This window comes from Hemiscyllium ocellatum, chromosome 3 (genome assembly GCF_020745735.1).
Source record: "Hemiscyllium ocellatum isolate sHemOce1 chromosome 3, sHemOce1.pat.X.cur, whole genome shotgun sequence".
NCBI lineage: Eukaryota > Metazoa > Chordata > Chondrichthyes > Orectolobiformes > Hemiscylliidae > Hemiscyllium > Hemiscyllium ocellatum.
In genome coordinates, this window is record NC_083403.1 from 63,494,940 (window position 1) to 63,503,271 (window position 8,332).

Sequence of the window (8,332 nt, forward strand, 5' to 3'; positions counted from 1 at the left end):
TCTGCGTTTTGCTTTTCCTACAGTCAGAATACTGAATGGCCTGGACAAAGCAGATGTTGGGAAGATGTTTCCATTGATAGGAGAGATGAGGACCTGAGGGCACAGCCTTAGAGTAAGGGGAGACCTTTTAGAATGGAGTTAAGGAGAAACTTCTTCAGCCAGAGAGTGGTGAATCTATGAAATTCACTGCCATAGAAGGCTAGGTCATTGAGTATGTTCAAGATGGAGATTGATAGATTCTTGATTACAAAGAGGATCAAGAGTTACAGGGAGAAAGTGGGAGAATGGGGTTGACAAACTTATCAGTCATGATTGAATGGCAGAGCTTATTTGATGGGCTAAATGGCCTAATTTCTGCTCCTATGTCTTATGGCCTTCTGGTCTTTCAATCCTAAACCTTACTGCTGCACTGATTGTTCAATTCAAAGAATAATTTGATGATCTTGGCCAGTGAATAAGATTGAATCCATCAATATTTCTTTGGGCGCCTTAGCTCCTATTGCCATTTCATTGTCTCATGGTAGCTACGATTGTAAACTCTTTAACTCCTTATGGGTGTAATCTACCACATTTTAAGTGGGTGTTTCTTGTCTCCGGGTAACTAGTCATTGTCTATTTTGACACCTGAACAGATCAGGGAGTGTGAACTGACACATCCTGACTTCAAAAACATGGCAACAGTCAACTGTGTGAATCATTAATGGATAGTAGACGATGGAATTCTACGAAAAAAGTTCCTGCACTCCCCCAGAATTTGCCTGAAGTAAAGAAGGTGGTCATTTCGATAGACATTGGTAAAGCATGTATGTCAGATCCTTTGGTCAGTCAGTGTGGCTCCATCTTGTTCTGATATGGAACCTTGGAATCCCTACAGTGTGGAAGCAGGCCATTCAGCCCATTGAGTCAACACTGACATTCTGAAAAGCATCCCACCCACATCCACTCTCCTATCCTAGCCCTGTAACCCTGCATTTCCCATGGCTAATCCACGTAGCCTAAACATCTTCAGATACTTTGGGCAATTTAGCATGACTAATCCACCTAAACTGCACAATCTTTGGACTATGGGAGGAAACCAGAGCATCCAGAGGAAATCCACCCAGACACAGGGAAAATATACAAAACTCCAGACGCTACAGTCAGCCGAGGCTGGAATCAAACCTGGGTCCCATCTTGATGACAAAGGTCTTTATACACATGTGAGTAGCTCTTAGTTTAAAGACATAGTTACCCTTAATTCACAATATGATTCCTATTAGGTTTCAAATGTTTGTAATGGCCAGTTACAGGCCATGGACCTCTGGAGGAATGTTTAGAATGTTAGAAGTGTGCCTCTACTGAAATACTGTCTCCTTTAAATTGCACCACTATGTTCTTTCACTAGCTCTAAGCAACCTTTATTTATATAATGCCTTTAACAAAATGAAATGCTCAAGGTTTTAAAGCAACATTGGACAGCAACATTTGAAACCTCATCACACGATGAAATACCAGGCCACTAACCAAACATTGGGTAGAAGATGTAGGTTTAATGAAAGTTATGAAGGGGGAGAAAAGAGGTAATGATTTGGAATGGTTTAGGGTAGAAATTAAAGGTACAACTATTAACAGCTTTTTTTTAATTTCAAAAATATACTTTATTCATAAAATAATTTGATGGTCTGTACATTTAGTCATGCCATACATATGTCAACATTTACATACACAGATCAGAAATTATCCTTGTTATATACAGGTCATATGCCCATTTATTTAGCTGAGGCGTCAGCAGAGCCCAAACAACTGCATGGGCCCCCTGTTCTTCTTTCGGCAGGCAGATGTTACATGGTGGTCTTTCCCCACCGCGCCTTGGCGGTAGCTGCCCCAAGCTTCAGCATGTCCCTCAACACGTAGCCCTGGACCTTAGAATATGCAACCCTCAATCGAGGTCAACCCCTTCAGCTGCAAGGTCAACAGGTTTCGGACCGCCCAGAGAGCGTCCTTCACCGAGTTAATGATCCTCCAGGCGCAGTTGATGTTCGTCTCGGTGTGAGTCCCAGGGAACAGGCCGTAGAGCACGGAGTCCAGCGTCATGGCGCTGCTCAGGATGAACCTCGACAAACACCACTGCATTCCTCTCCAGATGTCCTCTGCATAGGCACATTCCAGAAGGAGGTGTGTGACAGTCTCATCCCCCCGCAGCCGCTTTGAGGGCAGCGTGCGGTGCGGCAGAGAGTTAGGGCGTGCATAAAGGATCCCACGGGCAGAGCCCTTCTCACCACCAGCCAAGCCATGTCTTGGTGCTTGTTGGAAAGTTCTGGCGATGAGGCATTCTGCCAAATAGCTTTGACAGTCTGCTCAGGGAACCACTCAACAGGATCCGCCCTCTCCTTTTCCTGAAGGGTCTCAAGGACACTATGTGCTGACCACTTCCTCATGGACTTGTAGTCAAAGGTGTTTTTCTTCATAAATTTCTCCATGAAGGACAGGTGGTACGGAACGGTCCAACTACTCGGAGCGTTCCGCTGCAGCGAGGCCAGGCCCATCCTTCGCAACACTTGGTAGAACCTGAGTACATAGTGACACTTGGTGTTTGCGTACCGGGGATCCACGCACAGCTTGATGCAGCCACACACAAAGGTGGCCATCAGGTTGAGGTTGGCATTGGGAGTGTTTTTTCCCCCATTGCACCGGTCTTTGTACATTGTGTCTCTTTGGACCCGGTCCATCTTTGATCTCCACATGAAGTGGAAGATGGCCCGGGTGACTGCGGCGGCACAGGTTCTAGGGATAGGCCAGACCTGTGCCACATATAACAATACAGAGAGTACCTCACACCTGATGACCAGGTTTTTTCCCGCGATGGAGTGCGACCGTTGCTCCCATCTGCCTAGTTTCTGTCTCATCTTCCTGATCTGCTCCTCCCAGGTCTTGGCGCATGCCCCAGCCCCCCTGAACCAAATACCCAGCACTTTCAGGTGGTCAGTCCTGATGGTGAAAGGGATAGAGGATCGGTCGGCCCAGTTCCCAAAGAGCATGGCCTCGCTCTTGCCTCAGTTTACCTTGGCCCCCAAGGCCCGTTCGAACTGGTCACATATGCACATAAGTCTGTGCACGGACAGCAGAATAGAGCAGAAATCGGCAACGTCATTCATGTACAGGGAGGCCTTAACCTGTAGGCCCCTGCTGCCAGGAATAGTCACCCCTCTCAGGCTCTCATCCTTCCTGATGGTTTCGACAAATGGCTTGATGCAACACACAAACAAGGTGGGTGAGAGGGGGCAGCTCTGCCTGACTCCAGATCTTACAGGGAAGCTATCTGATTCCCACCCATTGATTGAGACTGCACTGACAATGTTGGTGTAGAGCAGTCTGATCCAATTTCCGATTCCCTCCCCAAAGCCCATTTTGGAGAGGACATCCCTCATATATGTATGCGATATCCTGTCAAAGGCTTTCTCTTGGTCCAACCCTCTGTCCTGCATGTAGGCAATCGTATCCCTGAGGAGTGCAAGACTCTCAGCGATCTTCCTGCCCGGTACAGCACAAGTTTGGTTGGGGTGGATCACTGATCCCAGAGCAGACCTGACCCCGTTGGCGATGACCTTTGACAAGATTTTGTAGTCTGTGTTTAACAGTGAGATCGGTCTCCAATTTCTAATTTCCTCCCTCTCCCCCTTCTGCTTGTAGATGAGAGTGATGATGCCTTTCCTCATGGATTCACACTCAGGGTACCTGCCCGAAGCATATTGATGTACACCTCCAGCAGGTCCCGGCCAATCAAGTCCCAAAGAGCAGAATAGATCTTGACCGGTAAGCTGTCGCTTCCGGGAGTTTTATTCTTTTCGAAGGACTAGAGAGCCCTGGTCAGCTCATCCTTTGGAGATGGCTGCTGCTATTCCAGCTGCTGCTGCTGCTAATACTGTGTCTCCTCCTCTGCTGTCTGACTCTCTGAGTGCTTGTTGTGCTTCACTGTTGTGGTGACTTCCTGCTGTGACTCCTTGATGCTGTGTCTCTCTGCTGCTGGAGTTCCTGATGCTGTTTCTTTCCGCAACTATTCTCTCTAATGCTGGCTTTTCTGTTTATCTGTTGCTAGTTTTTCTGCTGCTGTTCTGCCTCTCTCTGCTGCTGATTTCTCAACTGCTGTTGATCATCTTGACCTTCAGTAATTCTGCCAAGTAATAAAAATAACATTCAATGATGGAACATTGCCTCCGGTGTCGTAAAAATGATCTCCAACTCAGTGAGGTCACACTCTCAGTACAGTTAATGTGAGCATAAGGCAAAGACAGAGTTGTGATGCCTCAATATTTTGGGGAATACCTAATATGTCATTACTGCAGCCATGTCGTCTGTCTTGCTTTCCTCGGCAGGTTGAGGAATCACAGGCACTGTGCTAAATTCAAGTATAATGCTACTGTTAAAGTACCCGACAATGAGGCATTATGACATTTGAATGACAAACTATTTATCCTAAGGTGGAGTTTCTCAAATGCAGACTAACACCTATGCAGTTAAATGTGGGGTTGATAGGATGGAGCTAAATTCCTGAACCAGTCAAATACCATGCTTTTAACCAAACAACCCACAGACAAACCATTTGTACTCTCCAGTTAAAATTCTCCCCCACAGGGATACTTTTTCATCAATCACCTCTCTCTAATGAAACACACTTCAGCATGGCAGACAACATTCAGTATTGCAGTGACTGAACTCAGACACCAGCGAGAATGTTAAAGGTAATTTTAACTAATTATTTTTTTTCATTAAATCCAATTTAGATTTTCAAATTAATGCTATTATAATGACACATTTTCCCAACAGAAAACATAAAATATCCTGTTGTATCAGGTTCCACAATATGTAAGGACTGCATCTTTTCATTTTTTCTTTACTTATGGATTGTGGACCAAATGGGCAAAGGATAGTGTTTTCAACCAAGGAACCTGTGGGAAGAAATATCATCATTTTAAAACACAAGACTGGAATGCATTATGAGTTGCATTTATATGGTCACCTTGTCAAACAATGGGAGAAGATTGCAGAACTCTGTCACCATGATTGTGTGATTGGCACAACAGAGACAGTCAGTTGATTGGTTTTTCAGTCAGGACTATTGCATGAATCAACCTGACAGCAACATGATTGGCTCCTGGGCAGGTGGATAGCCTTGTCTACAAAAAATGCAGCAGCTGAAAGCCTCAGGACTCAAAAATGACGACATCCACTCTCTCCTTGCAGAGAAGTAATAACAAATTGAAAGATAGCTAGTTACTGGTCTCTTTCCTATCAGAAAGATGTTGTGAAAGTTGAAAGGGTTCAGAAAAGGTCTACAATGATGTTGCCAGGTTTGGAGGATTTGAGCTATAGGGACAGGCTGAATAGGCTGGGGCTGTTTTCCCTGGAGCGTTGGAGGCTGACGGGCAACCTTATGGAGGTTTATAAAATCATGAGGGACATGGATAGGATAAATAGACAAAGTCTTTTCCCTAGGGTGGGTGAGTCCAGAACTGGAGGACATAGGTTTAGGGTGAGAGGGAAAGATATAAAAGAGGTCTAAGGGACAACATTTTCACACAGAGGGTGGTATGTGTATAGAATGAGCTGCCAGTGGAAGTGGTGGAGGCTAGTACAATTGCAACATTTAAGAGGCATTTGAATGGGTTAATGAATAGGAAGGGTTTAGAGGGATATGGGCCAGGTGCTGGAAAGTGGGACTAGATTGGGTTGGGATATCTGGTCGGCATGGACCGAAGGGCTGTTTCCATGCTGTACATCTCTATGACTCTATTCTCACTCATCATTTTCTCATAAGGTGCTACATCGAACCAGTGAGTGGGACACTAAAAACAAACTGCCCTGTGTCTTCACTAAAGACAAGAGAGGACTTGGAAGGAAGAAGAGCAGAAGGACTTGGAAGGAAGAAGAGGACATCTCATTAAGTCCTCTGGACTGGAGCTATTGAATGGTGTTTCAATTTTGTTTTCTCTAGGCATAACATCTATGTTCTTCCATTTATTTGTCTGCATGTGTGTGCAATATTTTAAGGAGGGACAGAGTTTAAGTCAGAGTTTATATTTCACAATTCCTTTGCTTGTGGTTGGAATGAATTTATTTGCATTAAATAGTCATTTCTTGTTAGATACAGAAACCTGGTTAGTGTTTTCTTTAAACTGGGTTCATCAGACAGAAAAATTGGGTATCTTGATTAATTTGATTAAATCTTTAACTTTTGTGACAATTCTGTAAGTAGGGCATTCAGGGGTCAGTACGCTTTCCCAAGGGATTATGACAGAAAACACATAACTAGTGCAGTGGCTCTCGAGACATGAGTGTTACGAATATATGAAATAGGAGCAAAAGTCAGCTGTGTTGCCTCCCAAACTGGCTCCACCATTCAATAAGATCATAACTGATCTGTGTGTGTTTTGAATTCCAAAATCCCATCCACCCCTGAAAACCTTTGGTTCCCTGTTTAACAAAAATCTGCCTAGACCCTCCTTAAATATAAATAATAGCCCCATTGTCAGTGCTTATGCAGAGAGCTCTAAACCCTCTGACAGGATAAAAAGCACCTAATTTCTGTCTTAAAAAGGTGACCCCTAACTTTTAAGTCCCCTACTTCTGAACTTATCAATTGATAGAAACATCCTTTCCGCATCCACCTTCTCAAGACTGTTCATAACTTTACATGCTTCAGTCATGTTACCCTCACTATTCTAAACTCCAGTGGCAACAAGCCTGGCCTTTCCTCATAAGCCAACCCACACATTCAAGCTATCAATCTAGTAAATCTCCTTGATGTATTTACAAAACATAAACTGAAAGAACCGCGGATGCTGAAAATCATAAACAAAGCTAGTACTTACTGGAAAAGCTCAGCTGGTCTGGCAACATTTGTGGAGAGAAATCAGTTAACATTTTGGGTCAAGTGATCCTTCCTTAAATAAGGAGATCAAAGCTGGAGATATGGAGGTGTTGTCTCTTCGGTATGTTCAAAACTGAAGCATGCTATCTTTTTTGTTTAAAACTGCTGATAATAAAGAATCGTATCCTATTAGTCTTTTTAATGACTTGCATACTGTAGGCCATCTTGATTCTTCGGCACCCCAGAATTCTGCTGCTGTTCTCCATTTAAGTAATCAATTTTATTTTGTTCTTCCAAACAATGTGAACTACTTCACATTTAGCTGGGTCTTGAGATCTAACTGTTATGAATATGTGAAATAGGTCCAAATATTGCCCACTCAGTCCCTCAAGCAGGCTCCATCATTGAATAAGATCATGGCAATATTCTCCAGCTGCCAGATTTTTGCCGACTTACTAAAACTATCCATCTCTATCTGCATCCTTCTTATCTCATCTTCACAACACACTATCCCACCTATCTTGGTGTGTTCCACAAATTTAGCCACTGTGTGTTGGATCTCCTCGTTCAAGTCATTGATGTGAATTGTAAAAGGCCGAGCCTGAGTGCAAACATCTTGCAAATCTAAGACCCATTTGTGCATACTTTGATGATGCAAAGTCCACCTTAATAGCAGCTGGGGACTCGTGTCACAACTGGGAAATCCATCTTACAGACTAATCAAACAACAACAAAGCAGAATCGTACGTAAAGAATCATAACTTACACAATGTCCCAGGCACCACCATCAGCAACCCAGATATGGAGTGATTTTATTATGAAGAGAGGTTGAGTAGATTGGGCCCATCCTCAGTGAAATTTGGAGCGACGAGAGGAGACCTTATTGAAACAATTTAGATTCTCAGGAGGCTTGACAGAGTAGTTGAGGACAGGTTTGTTTCCCCTTGGGGAAGAGTCTAAAAGCAGGATGCACAATCTCACACATTTAAGACAGAAATGAAGAATTATTTCTTCCCTCAGAAGATAGTGAAACTGTAGAATTCTTTACTGCAGAGGGCTGCAGATCTGAGTCATGTGGTATTTCCACAGCTGAATGGACAGATTTTTTACTTAGTAAGAAATCAAGGGTTATAATAAAAAGGCAGGAAAGTGGAGTTGAGAATTCTCAGATCACCCACGATCTCATTTTTCAGCACAGCAGACTTAATGGGATAAATGCCCTACTTCTGCAACAAATTCTTATGATCAACACCAATATTCAGCATTTTTAACAATTCCTTAGATACTGAAGCAGTCTATGTCCAAATTCAGCAAAACCTGGACAATGTCCAGGTTCAGGCTGACAACTGGCAAGTAACATTTACACCATCCAAGTGCCAGGCAATGAACATTTCAAACAAGAGGGAATCTAACCTCACCACACGGCATTCAAGTACCACCAATAGTGATTCTCCACAATCAACATCCTGAGGATTATCATTGACC